Raw genomic sequence first — 16190 nt, 5'->3', positions numbered from 1 at the left:
GAATAGTTGTGCTACTGTGAAAAGGCATTCTCAAAGCCATTTAATTTAATTCCAGTTCACAGGGAGACAGTCCTGGTAGCACTGGACACAAGGCAGGAACCAGCTCTGAACAGGACACCAGTCCATAGCAGGGCCCATCTCAGCTCTTTCTGTGTCAGCTTCTACCTTTTCTGTGCAGTGTTGCCACTACAGTCCAGAAATCAGGATAATTAGACAGAATAAAATTAATATCATTAAAAATATACAGTATGCTAAGTTGAATATGCCAGGTATGTGAGTGTTGAAGGTTGTTTTTCCTATCAAAATAGGAATCCACAAATTGCTAGTGGCCCTTATATATGGAATGATTGTAGACATAATTATAAATCTGAGACAAATGTGTATGGAATTGAATTGTTATATAAACCTACAACTTCAAATTTGATCACAATAAGTTATCATTTCTCTAATTTCTAACCAGCTAATTTGTGTCAGGGTCACTGGAAAGCACCCATCTGTGCCAGCCAATTATAGTGTGCAAAATTCACTCATAGTAAGCAACTGGCATGTGTATGTTTTTATACAGTTAGCAAAACAGCACAGCTAAATGTTTACGAGTAGGAGTCTCAGACATAAAAAAAGTGGTGAGGTCATGTCAGCATGGCCCTGTCTCCTGAGGTTCCATCGACAAAACACATAGAATGGTTGAACATTTAATGAAATAGGGCACAAATGATAACCTTGACCGAAATTAAATGAAAAAAATAAAAGTAATAGTTGAAAATTTACAAAAAAACCACAATAAAACAAAAAAACTCTGGCTGTAATATAACTCTTAAAGGTACTGTACGTGCAAAGAATATATCTTTAAACTGTTGACATAAGATGACTGAACATAAACCAAAAAAGAGTTACTCAGCTCAACTCACATTGTTTAGGTACTACATTTTCTAACAATGTTTAACTAATGCAATCTTTCCTCATGTAAGAAACCCAATCTGTAGACCAAACTCGGTCCTGGGGACCCCTGTGGCTGCAGGTTTTTGTTCCAATCAGCTTCTGTTTTTAATTGGACTTTTGGGCTAATTAAGTGAACTGTTATTTCCCAAATTCTGTGGTTTTGGGAACAATATAGAAATTAGAAAACTAAGTTTGGTAAAATAAAAAAAAAAATATTAAAATGTACCAATCAGTTATATGGGAATAATGTATTTTTTCTTTTTACCAATATTTTCATCTTGATTTTCCTTTTCCAGGTGTTCTAATTGTTTAATTAATTTATTATTTACATATTAGTGGGTCTGACGCAGAGTCAGTCAGTCAGTCTGTCAGTCATATTCAAACCCGCTATATCCTAACACAGCGTCACGGGGGTCTGCTGGAGCCAATCCCAGCCAGCACAGGGCAGGAAGAACTCCCAGGCAGGACGCCAGCCCACCGCAGGGCACACCCACACGCCAAGCACACACCAAGAACAATTAAGGATTGCCAATGCACCTAACTTGTATGTCTTTGGACTGTGGGGAGAAACCAGAGCACCCAGAGGAAACCCACGCAGACACAAGAAGAACATGCAAAATCCACATAAGAGATTTAAGCATTTAAATCTATAGTAAAAGCAGAAATGTTTCTTAATGTCCTATAAATGTAAAATCATGCTGGTGTGCTTTTTTGAATGTAGAATAACAGAAAATAAATATCAGTTAATTAATTGAGATCAGTGTTATCAGGTGTTGTCACCGATTATGAAGCTGGATGGAACAAAAACCTGCAGCCACAGTGGGTCCCTAGGCCCGAGTTTGGGAAGCACTGCTGTAGAATATTAGAACTAAAAAAAATGATCACAATGTGGACAACATAATTCAACTCACAAGAGTTCTAGTGTAATAGCATTCAAATCAATCACTTCAGGCAGGTTTCTGAACCTTTAAGTCTATAAGTCTAAGTCTAAAGGAAAAAGCAGCTTGAAGTAATGTGGAAATGGATAGTAGTTTTATAATATATTTTGACATTCAAAGATACTTCCATCATTTGGTTAATGGTAATGCCTTCACAGTTTAATATTGATTAGTCTTGATTATATATTGCAGGGATAAACACAACACATCCTAGGAATCAGGTTATTGATGTTGTACATAATCAATAAATCAAACTGTCATTTGGGTTTGGGTCACAAGGTTTGTATACAAGTGCAGGCTATTTCTCAGATCAGAATGCAAACACAAAGGGATATTTAACATTTACATCCAGGAAAGGTATATCAGAGCACAATTATTGCACTAAGGCATCACATTTCAGCATGTATCCTGAAGTTATGCAAAGGGTCCAGCTTTTCAGGCTGAAGATCCATCCATCCATTTTAAAACCCTCTCAAATCAGTTCTGTGTTGTGGAGGCTAGACACTGTGCTTGCTGCATTAAGATTAAATTAGTCAGCATCCCTGGCCAGGGTGCCAGGCATTGTCTTTGGATTTAGACTAGTAACCACAAAATCTTTAAACAACAGCAACTGTCCATGCCCAAGGCCAAACATTTTAATGAGAAAAAAGAAAAAAACCTCTTTAGATTCTGACAAATGTATTCCTGAATTATTACAGTTGCTTGTAAAAGAAACGTTTAGCTGTTGAGAGATGTGAATCATTCATAGTTATTTGCTGTTGTAGTAAATGCTGACTTGTCTTTTGTGTTTTTATAATGTTTAGAACCAAAGCTGTCACTATGTAAATAGGACAGAACAAATACTACGCTTGAAACGCATTTGCAGATAAATTACATAAATAGATATGTTTTTGTTAAGACAACTACTATTTTTATGAAATGGATAGCCTTCTGTTCCAGGAGAAACAGCAGCTTTTGTGTTTGTCAAGAACAACTTGTGAACACTTTGAAATCATTTCAGTTTTGCTCTGTCCAGCACCTCCATACAGGTATATTCAGCTTGATGTTTTGTTATGCAAAATGTCGAGCTTTTGGTGTTACCCCCTATTATTTTTGGCCATTTGTGGACCATTGTTTGTGCAGGAAAGTACATCCTCATAATAAAGAGTAAAGTAATAGTGTCTTCAGCAAAAATGATCAGAAAGATTTTACGTTATACTGTATGTGCCACAACAGCCAACACCAAGAGTTCATCCCCTATTGAGATATGAGTTGTTAAAGATTGACAGATAGGTTGGAAGCAGGTACTGATACAGTGCCTTGCTACACCTACCACAAGATGAACAACCTTAGGATCCTAAATTAGGACCCAAGTACAGCCATACAATGAGTGACACCTCAGCACCATACTAGTTCAAATGGATTGGAACAGTGTGAGATTTTTTACAGTAGCTGGAGTGCCAATCCTGCCACCAGTCTCCAAATTTTTCCCTGCAAGTATCCACAAAACTACAAAAAGTGGAGTTTGGTTATATAGGTATATAGAGTGTCGTTTTATGTTATTTCGAGGTTGCTGAATATATTTTTGACATCTTATTCTTTACAAGTTGTCATAGCCCTCTAAGAGACACTCCCAGAAGGTTAAAAATGACAAAATTTAAAAATAAGCATGTGGGGGTATTACAGTATTTTAGACAGGGCTGTGGAGTCAATATGCAAAACCTTTGACTTTTAACTCCAACTTAATTTTATGATACCACCGACTCGGACTCTGATTTACTATGTTGATGGAAAGCACATCACATACAAGACACAAGGCATTTCATCACTGCTAATGTGAATTATCAGGCTACTTTTTAGCACCCTAACCTGTTAAAAGTTTGGGTTTAAAGGCTCTCACAATATCATTGTGGCTTTTTAATATTACGTGTTAAAGAAGTTACAAACATTGAGTAACTTCAAACAAAAAAGCAAACTTACAAAATTAAAAAGGGGGCTTATTTTTAGCAAAAGTATAGAAGAAAAGAATAGTTTAATCAAATTAGTATATTCATATATGTGAAATTGTAAATTTTAAAAAAGTTATTACAATTTACATTTAGTTGCAGTTGGTATATTTTTTCTGACTCCAGTAATGCAATAATTACTTTCAAAGGTTTTAGACTATTTCAAGATCATCCATCCCGCTATATCCTAACTACAGGGTCATGGGGGTCTGCTGGAGCCAACACAAGGCAGGAAACAAACCCTGGGGTGGGCACCCAGCCCACAACAGGGCATGCACACACTAGGGACAATTTAGGATCGCCAATCCACCTAACCTGCATGTCTTTGGACTGTGGGAAGAAACTGGAGTACCAGGAGGAAACCCACACAGACACGGGGAGAACATGCAAACTGCACGCAGGGAGGACCCGGGAAGCGAACCCGGGTCTCCTAACTACGAGGCAGCAGCGCTACCCACTGCGCCACCATACCACCCCTATTTCAAGATCAGTGATTACAAATTGAATTATGATCCTTTACTAGGGATTTAGCCCTCTGTGCCCTCAATCAGAGGGTAAAAAATTACAAATTTCTAGCTTCAATTGAGAATATTTAAACTTTAAACATTTAAATTGAAGCGCATATTTTAATATTTCAGATATCTAAAATAACTATTCTTGTTTATTATATACTTTTACCTCAGGAAATAAGTTATTCAATTTCTTAGGAACTCCCTAAATTATGCTAATTCGGTTTTTTTTTCCTTTTTAAATGCAAACCTGCTCTATCGATAGAGCTCAAAAGGGCTGTCTAGAAATTTGTCTAGAATTAACCTAAGTTAAATTGCACATTTTGCATATAGTCAGTATTGAACACATATTTGTTGTATTTAGTTATTCTTGTCTGGGTAAAAGGAACTGGTATACATAATTCTTCTGCCATTTTTTTATTATATAAACTGGAATTTTATGAGTGTTTCACATATCTAACTGAATGTTCTAAATGTCTAATCATCAGAGAGTAGTTTGTCATTATTTTTATTTATTTTACAGATGTCTGTATCTAAAGTGATTTGTAAAAAATGATGTAAAGTTGATAAATAGAACTTAATTTTAAATTAGAAAACCAAATGCTTAGCACTACAATTAATTCCAAGACTAATGAAAAGTAGCAATCTAACAAGACCTCAACTTCTTGACAGTTAGTAAGATCACCAAGCAGTCCCAAAATGCTTTGCAAAATAGCACGTTTCTATGAAATGCTTACCACATTTATATTGGAGCAGCACCACTAAATCAAGAGCTTAAACTACAAGCCTTTAATGCTTTGCATTTGTTCTTCCCATCCTAACCAGCCAAGGTTCACCAACATGTAAAGTGTTAATTCAGCCTGAGCTGCAACAAAACTCTTCTAATGCAAGAAAACATATATAAATATATACAGTATACGCATGGCCACCCTGCTGTGAGATGATTCTACAATTAAATAAAAATAAAAAGAGGAATAACCTTGGATGTCAATCTTCACCCTAAAAATGGATAGTGGACGTCACATAGTATATGAGTACCAAATTTCAGGTCAATAGTTCAAACGGTTTGCGAACTACAGGTGATTTAAAATCTTAGACAGACAAACAAACAGCCACGATAGTGTATTATATATAAAGATTTTTTTTTTTTTTGGTTCCTTGTAATGTTTAATTGACACGGAACTTTTATTCATAATCAAACTGCATATTTTTTGCTGAAATGTGACCCACAAAATGGTATGATAACTTACAAAAGCTTAATGAAAGGGCCAGTTCCAGGGAAAAATCAGTTCTAATTAATTGATATTTGATTATTTTATTCACGCCAAATGTAATACAGTTGTGTCTTTGACTTCCACCATCATTTACGTTTTCCTTAACAGATGCGTAATTGTTCACAATTATGTTAAATGATAAGTTAAATGTGCATATATGAAATGTCCACACCTATTGCAATTAGGAAACTCAATTTACTTTTTAAATAAAAACTACTGACTGAGAAGAAAAATAAAATAGAAATGAATGCACTTTACCCCATAACAGATACAGAAATGTTGAGAAATTGGTGCAAAACTACACAAGCTGCTCTGTTTTTATTCTTGCTTGTGGATGAGAGTTGAAATCTGTGAACTGGACAGATGAACGCTCTGTGGGTGTTTTGCTTTTGGGATGAATTTTGGGTTAGTGTGGATTTTTCTGCCGAAGGTAGAAGCATGCCAGGTTTAATGAATAAGAGACCAACAAATTTAACTCAGTCGGAAAAGCCCATGAATTGAGATGTTATGTGGTGGAAACCACAAACAAACACTTACAAAATGGCTTCATGGAAAGATGTGAAATAAATTGAGCTACTAAACACAAAAGGAAAACTAGAGGTAAATTATATACATGGGTTCACCAACTTGCAAAACCCCTATATAATTACAAAATATCCTGAAAAGGACATAAAAAACCATGTTAAAAAATTATTGAACAGTCCAAATCACAAAATCAATACCTTGCTACTAACAATGTACAAATGTGTTTTAGCACTCAATTTATCTAAGTGAATGTATGCCAGAATTCTTTCAAGGGGACAAGGTAGTGAAGTAGTGAGGGCCCCTTTGCCCCTTCAGGTACAGAGTCTGTGAATATTGTAAGCACAATTTGCTAATGATGTGTGTAAACCACAGAAAGAATGTACAAATAGCATAATGTGTCTGAACGAATACCTGTTCTTAATATAAAACATCTGAATCTCAGCTATGCGCTCAGATAGCAGTTTTCTCCTTTCGAACAAGCAAAAGCAAAAAGAAACTACCATATAAATAGGCAGAAAACGTGTTTCCCTGTTTTGAAACAAACAGGATTTGACAGAAAAATGGACTAAGAGTTTAAAAGAGGGAACATAGTAAAACAGTCATCAAAAAGTCATTACCAGGGAGTTAAAACAATCAGGCACCAAAACCATAAAAACAGAAACTAAAAACCTTAGTAAGGGGAGCAGAGCAAAGCCAAAAATCAGCTAATGAAAAGTCAAAGTTCAAAATAGGGCTGTCTACTGTCGATGATATAGTCCATCTCCAATTGGCTGAACATATCATTAATGTAAATAAACTTTTTTGATTGCCTCCAAACATTTCTAGACATTCCTCGAAGTGACAAAGCTCAACCGTCACTTTTTTTTTTTTCTTGCACACCTCACAAGAAGGTTGTCAGGCACTCATATTTGCAGCAGGAGGTACATGAGATTTCTGTACTCAGCTAGTTAACAGAAGTGTGCTGTTGCTGAGGGAAGTCATCCTGATCACTGCACCACCACAAAGTTTAAATGGAGAGAGTATACGTATTTCAGTAGCACCACACCGCTATTGTACTCACTTACTCAGAGTGCTCTGAGTACTTGAAGTAGTTACCGGTGTTTTCAAGGGCATACCCCCTCCCTTCAATATCATATAGTAATATAAACATACTCCAACCTCCATATGTAAGTAATAACAAATTAAATAAAAATTCTAACTAAACAAAGAACTTCAGTAATTTGGTTCCACTTCAAGCACTGCTTGTGGGCAAATAGTGTGGTGTCAGAGCTGTGAAATGGCACCTCTGTAATCTTAAGAGTGACTCAAGTAAGCATCTCTTTTGTGCATCGGCCAGTATGAAGGTCAGCGGCCCACTGACTTTAGCGTATGCAAATTAAATCCAGTGAAAGAAACTGAGGACTGAGATCACCGGGATCGCTAGTGCCACTTACACTTACAGGAGAGAGCCCCATGCGGGTATCTATGCAAAGAGGCGAAAGGGTTAAAAATGGGGGCCAGAGCAGGCTACGAAAGTTGGAAGGGTCAAAAAGTAATGAACAGGACTGAAAGGAGCAAAACATCACGATAGCAAAAGTGTGCTTTTCTCCATGGTCATATTTATTATGTCTTTTAAAGGAGAATAAAAATGTCCATTTTTTATTATTTCCACAATCCACATTGTCCTCCTTTCTGTTCTATTAAAACAGAGGGTCACTATAATACCAATATAACTGTTCTGTGTACACAAGATAATAAATCATACATCAATAAGAGGAGCCTTCTCTTTGGACTGTCCGGCAAGAGTAAATTAATGCAGTAGATGTTCGAATGGTTGGGGCATCCAAATATGGTCCCTCTTGAACCTCCAGTCATAGTTATAAATGACTGAGAACAAGATGTTTAAAAACTACCATTTGCTTTTTTTTTTTTTTGTTCATCCTGCACACATGCATGCAAGCCTCCCTGCTCCACCACACATTAAACCCTCTATTAGAGTGTTTTATTTATATATATATATATATATATATATATATATATATATATATATATATATATATATATATATATATATAATCAGTCATTTTCCAACCCACACAGAGTCACGGGAGTCTGCTGGAGCCAATCCCAGCCAATACAGGGTGCAAGGCAGGAACAAATCCCAGGCAGGGCACCAGCCCACCACAGGGCACACACACCAAGACTGTGGGAGGAAACTGGAGCACCTGGAGGAAACCTACGCAGACACGGGGAGAACATGCAAACTACACACAGGGAGGACCCGGGAAGCGGACCCAGATTTCGTTACTGCGAGGCAGCAGCACTCTCACTGAGCCACTGTGCCGCCCCTATATATATATATCACCAGCCCCCCACTCTTCAAACATGAATGTGTGTGTGCGTATGTGTGTATGTAACGATGGGATATATTTTTTTCATTTGCCCAGCCTGCATGCACATGCACCTCCCTTCTCTGCTACATAATCTTGCCCTTACCTTGTGCGCCAGTTGATAAGAAGAGCCTCCTGTTTGGATTATTCAGCTCGTTTACATATATATACATATACATTCAAATAGTAATTTGGGGGCCTTTGATGATTTGAGCTAGATTTAAATACGTATATTAAAGTCAAACAGAGAATGATCCGGTCACACATAGAAATGTCAAGGTGCTTGAAAAATCATTTACTTCCAATACCAAAATGAATGAACTGCTGGTGCCATACCATTTTAAAAATGAGTTTTTACTGTACTTGTTCAGTACCAGTGAACTGCGCAGCCCTAGTGCCAGTACAGAATCTTGATTTGTAGCAATTTTCAATGAAGTTGGAATGGAATGAATCATCATAATAACATTACTGAATACCTCTACGTGTGCTGAGCTGTGAGACAACAAAACTACTGCGTCCCAAATGAAAACGTCTGTGCGCCAAAACCAGCCAGCAATGGTATCACACACCACTGATGTTTTGAAATGACAATTTGATGATTTTAACTTTTAAGACATCGCAGAGCCCCAGTTAAAAATAATCACAAGGTAAGACTTTAGGTTTCATCCCAGTACTAGAATGCAGACCTAACAGCACCTCCACCATCAGCAGAACATAATGTCACATGTCATATGACACAGGTCACACAATTAGCAACCAGAAGGTCCAGAAGGAGAAACTAGCATCATCCATGAAAATGAAAAATGGAGCACAGTAAAACAGAATGAAATAAAATAAACATTATCAGAATTAAATGTGCAAAATGAATCTTTAATATTGTAAAATGTAGTGTCTAGACTACTTTTTATTGAAATGCCTGCTTTCATTTTTTCATTAGTTTCTTAATTTGGAATTTCTACCTTGTGCCATCAGTTGATCTGTCAATAATGCAGTGTTTGTGTTTTTGTGGTCTGACTGCCCATTTACTGCACAGAGTCACACAGAGACCTGTCAGTAGTTTTTCTTCATTAGTAAGCTACAGTTGTGGGTACCTGCTTCAAGTAATTGAGTTTATTTGAGGGTTGTCTACCTGTTTTTTGACATTGGTTAATCTCCCCTTTATTAGAAATTTATTGAAGAGCATCTTTTGAATATTTCAGAAATGATTTTACATCCAAACATTTTGCAGAAATTGAAATGATGATTAAGGAACATTTCAGCAGTTACATGCCTTAGGTAAATGCATAGAAAATCTCAAATGAGATGAAATACACTGCTTACCACTAGGAATATGTTTCCTCCAAGCCAGGAGGTGCTGAGAATTTTGTGTTGCCATACTATTAATTTCAAAGTGATGACTGCTAAAGTGAAAATGGAAAAGCATTTTATTTGGGCTTGAAAAGCACACACAAGTATTACTTGATTTAAAGTGTTTTTAATTTTAAGAAAGCACAAACATTTCTGTAGGGTGTTTTGCCTCCTGATTAGTCTCCCTGAATGAGAGTCATGGATAAAGTGGGATTGGTTATAAAAGAACTTGTACAATGTGAGATTGTAAGAAAAGATAAAGAACATTTTAAGAAAATAGGAATACTCGTTTTGAGCTTTCCTTTGTTCTGAAGAGGTCATGCTGCCTATTAAAGAATGATTTTTCACATTCCTCTCTTTTGTCTTTGTTGCAGGTGTTTCCAGCTGGCCTTCTACCTTAACACATCTGTGCACGGCAGTAAATTGCACTATTTTCTTTCCATCCTTCACCCTGGAGTGATCTTTTTTTTTTTTCGTGACACTATTGCAGCAGTGTGGTGTACTCCTGAGCACTAGCCAACAAGTGAGCTAACATTTTACTCACTGTCACCGGACGTTGACAGAAAGCCCAAAAATATAAATTGCGCTGATGCTCAGAGGCTTTCTGTCCTGTCCTATTAATTTTGTATGGTATAAGGATTGGAAACATACCACTACAGCCCACCTCAGTTGGACAGTTTTCATTTGAATCAGTCTTTCCTTCAACAGAATCATTTTCAACCTCATCTACTGTTTTGGATGCAGGACATCAAAAATGAAATGCTGATAAAAGGAGGCTTCAGAATGATGAATTTAATATCAGCACGCTTGCATAGCTGTTAGTAGTCTTTATTTAAACTACTTTGCAAATGTAAATACCGATTAGCAGTGTCTGGAGTGAAACTTCATTCCATGCCAGCCCAAAAGATGACAGAGCTGCTCCACTTGGGAGTAGTTCTGTCGATGTGGGATCAGCACTCATCCAGCCTGTTTTATAACCCCTCCTCAACCTTGTAGAGAGCCTTGAATGAAGGCAACATTAGAGATATTCGCATTATCACATAAAACAAAGTGTTTACAAAAGGATTTTAAATGGTCCTACTTTTAAAGATTCATGTTTAATTTGAAAATGTTTAAAATGCAAAAAGCAAAATCACAACTTAACTGTGAGCTGACACGTGTTTTGTGACCATTTAGGAACAGCCCTTAAACCTAAAAAAAAATATTTTCGCTTTCTTATAATGTGCCTGCATTCTTTATTGTAAAAGCAAGGCTTTTGGGCAGTCCACAGGTGGTTCAAACTCATATCCTGTTCATTCAGATCATTGTTCCAGTCACTTTATCCATCTTTTTTAATCTTAAGATTCAGCGCTCTTAATTGCTTCCGTTTGTTTAACCAGCTCCCAATTAACAATGAATTTACACCTCTCTGTATTTAGTTTAGAACTTAGAAATACTAATTCACCTAAGACCACAAAATATTAAGCTGATATTCTCAAAAAATAAAATCTATAATATTAGAACTGCCTAATGTGGCAGAATGAGAGCACTCAAAAGTCTTAAAATTGTTAACAGGAACAACTTGCTACTAATTAGAAAACTAGCAAATAACTGCTGGCTTCAAGGAAAGGATTTTAAAACTGCTACAGTAGAGGCTGGACTTGCCCGATCACTTGATCAAAGCAGACCCTTCTCAAACTATCGGGCCCCCTTTAGGTACACACGTCAGTGCACTTCTGTGAGCAGAAGATGCTAACCCATGTATGCTTAGGATCGGCCTCCTTGCCACCATCTCAAAAAAACTGCCTTTAATTTTTGAGATTATCCTTCTTTTCATTCTCAAGTGTTTAGGGGCATTTCTACAACTGATTGATAAGACCTATCCAGGGCAAGTCTTTAAAAGGGTCTCACATTTAGGCCTTTGAAATGCAATGCAACTGTAGCACCCTGTGGCTGTCTATAACCATCCATACCTACTCACAGCCATTTGCAGGGCTGATTGTGAGATAAGCACAGTGCTGTATGGCCTCTAAGCATATGGACGTAGTAAGAAGTAGCAAAGTTACAAAAGAGACAAAGGGCTCACAAATCCTAAGTTTGCCTTGTTAGCTGGTGTAAAACCTAAACCTGAATCTCCAGGTCCAGAAACAATTTGTTAAAACAATTTTATTTTATTGAATTGTAATCGTTTTTACATTTTAGTAAAGATGGATCATTATCTTCTGTGAGGATGTTTTAATCTTTCTGTCTCCTGTGGGGTAGAGAAGACTTTTGAATAAAGAGATAATTGCTGCTCCCAGGTACTCCGTCATCCTTTCTGTTGTTTATACAAAGTGTATTTTGTATATCAATCCATACAAAAAAATGAATCAATAAAAAAAATGAAATGCTTGCCTATTGTATCTTTACATTTTTGCTCACAACAGATATTGCCTAGTTCTGCCAGCCATTTTGGAAAGTGCTTAACTCCAGTTTTTAGAGTCACTTAAAGTTGTAGTCTGTCCAAACAGCATAATTAGGTGGAATGGTGAAAGTTGGGAATTTCTACACCACTGTCAAGCATTATCCTAGCACAGGGGTGGCGAACTCCAGGCCTCGAGTGCCGCAGTGGCTGCAGGTTTTCATTCTTACCATCTTCTTAATTAGTGACCAGTTTTTGCTGCTGATTACTTCTTTTAATTAACTTCACTCAGGCCCCATAGTTGTTTCTTTTTCTTTAATTAGCAGCCAAACAATAAAGAGACACAAAACATGCCACCACATGACCAGCTCCCCTGTGCCCATCACACAATATCTGAAATTAAAGAGAGGTGATGATCTTGGTAAGGCTGATCTCTCAGGTCACCAAAACATTTTGACGGTGCTCTTAGGAAGAACAGAAAAGCAACAGTTTTTGAAATGTCTGTTGTGGCAGAATGAGAGCAGCAACAAGCCATGGAATTAAGTAACAGGTTTAATTAACAGCAAGAATTGGCTTTTCATTAAGAAAGTAATTAGAGTGAAATTGGTTGGAGTTTGAAGCTCCAGTTGAGCTGTTCATCTGTTAGCTCGTTTCATATCTTATTTCTGCTTGCCTGTCATTTAATGAAGAAAGGAATCAATTCAGAGGGCTGAACTCTTCTAACAGGGCCTTTAAAGTGATTAAATTTAATTAGCAGTGAAATCTGGTCACTGATTAGGAAAAGGGTTAGAATGAAAACCTGTAGCCACTGCGACACTCCAGGCCTGGAGTTTGCCACCCCTGACCTAGCATGTACATCTTTATGATGCAGCAAAATTGAACGCAAAGGGTACATAGAAACCCTATATACAATACAATACAATACAATTTATTTTAGTATAGCCCAAAATCACACAAGGAGTGCCGCAATGGGCTTTAACAGGCCTTGCCTCTTGACAGCCCCCCAGCCTTGACTCTCTAAGAAGACAAGGAAAAACTCCTAAAAAAACACCAGAAGGGAAAAAATGGAAGAAACCTTTGGAAAGGCAATTCAAAAAGAGACCGCTTTCCAGGTTGGTTGGGTGTGCAGTGGGTTTCAAAAAGAAGGGGGTCAATACAATACAATACAATACAATACACAGAACAGAACAAAGCCTCAATACAGTATAAAAATAAAAAGTTTAGAAGTACGTAGCAGAATTTAACAATGGATGACATCACAAAATATGATTTGGCTTTGTTTATAAGGAGACCTCATCCATCAAGCTTCCTCCCCCATTTGGCAATTCCACAGCTGAAATAGTGCTGGGCCAGCCAATCCAATGAAAGGACCCCTCTACCCGATGATTCCAGCGATCCTCCATCAGGGATGACTTTAACTTAGGCAGACAAAACAACTTGGCAGGTGGGCCGTGGCACCAAGTGCCACATTTGAGTACCGAGAAGAGAAACAGAATAGGTTTGAGTTAGTATCAAATTATAACTATTATGTTACTTATGTTTTAGTGCTAATGACTAACAACAGAGATGCAGTCTGTACAGTTAATCAGCAGCTCTAGTCAGGATATGCTAAACTGAAGTAGTGAGTCTTCAGCCGGAATTTAAAAGCTGAGACTGAGGGGCATCTCTTATAGTAGCAGGCAGACCATTCCACAGTTTAGGGGCCCTGTAACTAAAAGCTCGACCTCCCACTGTTATTTTATTAATCCTTGGAATCCTAAGCAGACCAGCATCTTGAGATCTTAATGTGCGCTCTGGTTTGTAAGTCATGATAAGTTCAGATAAGTAAGCCGGACCTCGGCCATTTAATGCTATATATGTTCAAAGGAGGATTTTGAAATCTGCTCTAAACTTAACCCGGGAACCAGTGTAAGGATTTAAGAACTGGAGTTATGTGTTCGTATTTTCTTGTTCTTGTGATAATTCTTGCAGCAGCATTTTGGATTAACCAGAGGCTGTATAAAGAACAGTTTTAACATCCAGTGAACACCACATTGCAGTAGTCAATCCTACTACTAAATAGAATTAATTTCTCAGAATCCTGTTTATTTAGAAAGCGCCTTAATTTCCTAACATTTTTAAGATGGAAGAAACATGATTGGGACAACTTTGTAATATGCACTTTAAATAACATGCTGGAGTCAAAGAGAACTCCGAGATTTTGGGCTGATTCAGTAAAATTAATGGGGATTCCAACGGAGTTAATTGATGACAGAATATTGTTGTGATCAATGTCATATAGTCATATAGACAGGCCAGGAATCAAACCCATTCCCTTGATGCTGCTAGACAGCAGCACTAAGCACTGTGCTGCCACACTCACACAGGACCACAAAATGTAATCAAGAGGTTTGCACAGAACATAAAAGGAAATGAAAAATTGGTCCATGCACTAATATTACTATCTAGAAAGTAAAGGAGCATTTAATGATGTCTGTCCACAAGAGAGTCCGCCTTTATTAGCCTTCCTTATTCTTCATCGCTTTCTGAGGTTTGCCTTTCAGCTTGCAAATTGAGAAAAGCTATACATTTATTTCATATAGAGGCAGGATCGTTCCAGATATAATCAGTAGTTTTAGGGGCTCCACAGAGAGACCCCCTGAGGTGTGGGTGTTAGGCGTCTTTATTTGAAAGCAGAGCCATCTGTGTTCTGTGTAGGCTTATAATTAGAGCTGAATTCTCAGTACTGCAGGGAGTGTCTGTGAAGTCTGTCAAGACAGCCATCCTGAAACACTTGAAAGAGTCATTTTCCCTGCAGGGCATACCAGGTGTCTAAAGTGCCCTGGGTTTCTGGCCGTAAGGCTACACCACCTTCCTTTTAGTTAGTTTTCTTACCTGGGTGAAACTCGCTGCCTCCCATCAGCCAGTTGTATGTATTCAACCAGACACCGGTAGATTATTTTCAAAGCTCTGCTTTACATTTGTCATTAATTTAGCAATTAAAAACTAACAGTGTAATTTTCAGCTTCCTCATTTACATTTGAAACCTGAAAACTTACCCAATTAATAGTTATAGGGCTTCATGGAACTGGAGCCTATCCAAGCAGCAATAGGAATAAGATACCAACCAGCCTTGAGCAGAGCACTAGTTCATTACAGGACACATTCATACATTGGCACACTGACATATGCAGGACAAGTTTATATTATTATCAATAGTGTTGGACCAGAGTCTTTCCCACCAGGTAACAGCCCTGGATGACCAGGAGGGCCCACACATAATCATGAAAGGCTAATATGAAATCATCAAATAAATGAATCAGCAAAGGATGTGGAAGGAAAACCCAAGCACACAGTGAGAATGGTAAACTCCACATGGACATCCAGACACGGAATTTGAACACAAGATGCTGAGTCAATGAAGCAGAAGCATTGTCCACAGCAAGGGCTAGTTTAAAATCTTTACTATGACATGTACAGATTATCTCAGTTCTTTTAAGGTCCCATTTAAGATTCAAACTTATGATGTAGCTGTAAATTAGTTTAGGAAGCATGATATCTGACACCAGTTGTCCACTCAGGTCTAGGAGGTTTCACTTGAATGGCATGTCCTGATTTGATCAATTGAATTTGAAAGATGATGCACAGTAGAATATTTGACCCAATTTGAAGTGATCACTAAAAATGGACCCATGGGGCATGACTAGATGACAGCTACAAAGCAGTGAGGCTGAGTAAGCCTCCTGCCTCTAAGCGTATATCTGATGGAACCTTGAATGAAGATGCTCGACTGCCTTCACTGTGGTTACTTGAGTAACCAAGCAGATTCCAAGACTGTGAGTTATGCGGAAAGATTAAGAGCTTTGACGCTTTTTCGTTTAAGCAAGTGACTTAATCTAAGTGCTCAAATTATGAAGAGAATTAGTATGGTTGATCCCAGCTTTT

The 16190-nt window shown here is 37.6% G+C and overlaps 1 protein-coding gene across 2 annotated transcripts in view; it reads left to right on the top strand.

Annotated features, from left to right (window-relative positions):
* The window catches only part of si:dkey-246i14.3 (ephrin A4), a 99181-nt gene extending 86925 nt beyond the window's left edge, over positions 1-12256 (top strand). For both annotated transcript variants that reach the window (XM_039763371.1, XM_039763364.1), the window contains exon 6: positions 10261-12256. The gene's annotated coding sequence lies outside the window, so the exon portion shown is untranslated. The remainder of the gene's footprint in view (positions 1-10260) is intronic.
* The last annotated feature ends 3934 nt before the right edge of the window (positions 12257-16190 follow it).

This window comes from Polypterus senegalus, chromosome 1 (assembly GCF_016835505.1).
Source record: "Polypterus senegalus isolate Bchr_013 chromosome 1, ASM1683550v1, whole genome shotgun sequence".
NCBI lineage: Eukaryota > Metazoa > Chordata > Cladistia > Polypteriformes > Polypteridae > Polypterus > Polypterus senegalus.
Note: the sequence above shows the minus strand (reverse complement) of the source record. Positions and strands in the feature narration are given on the sequence as shown.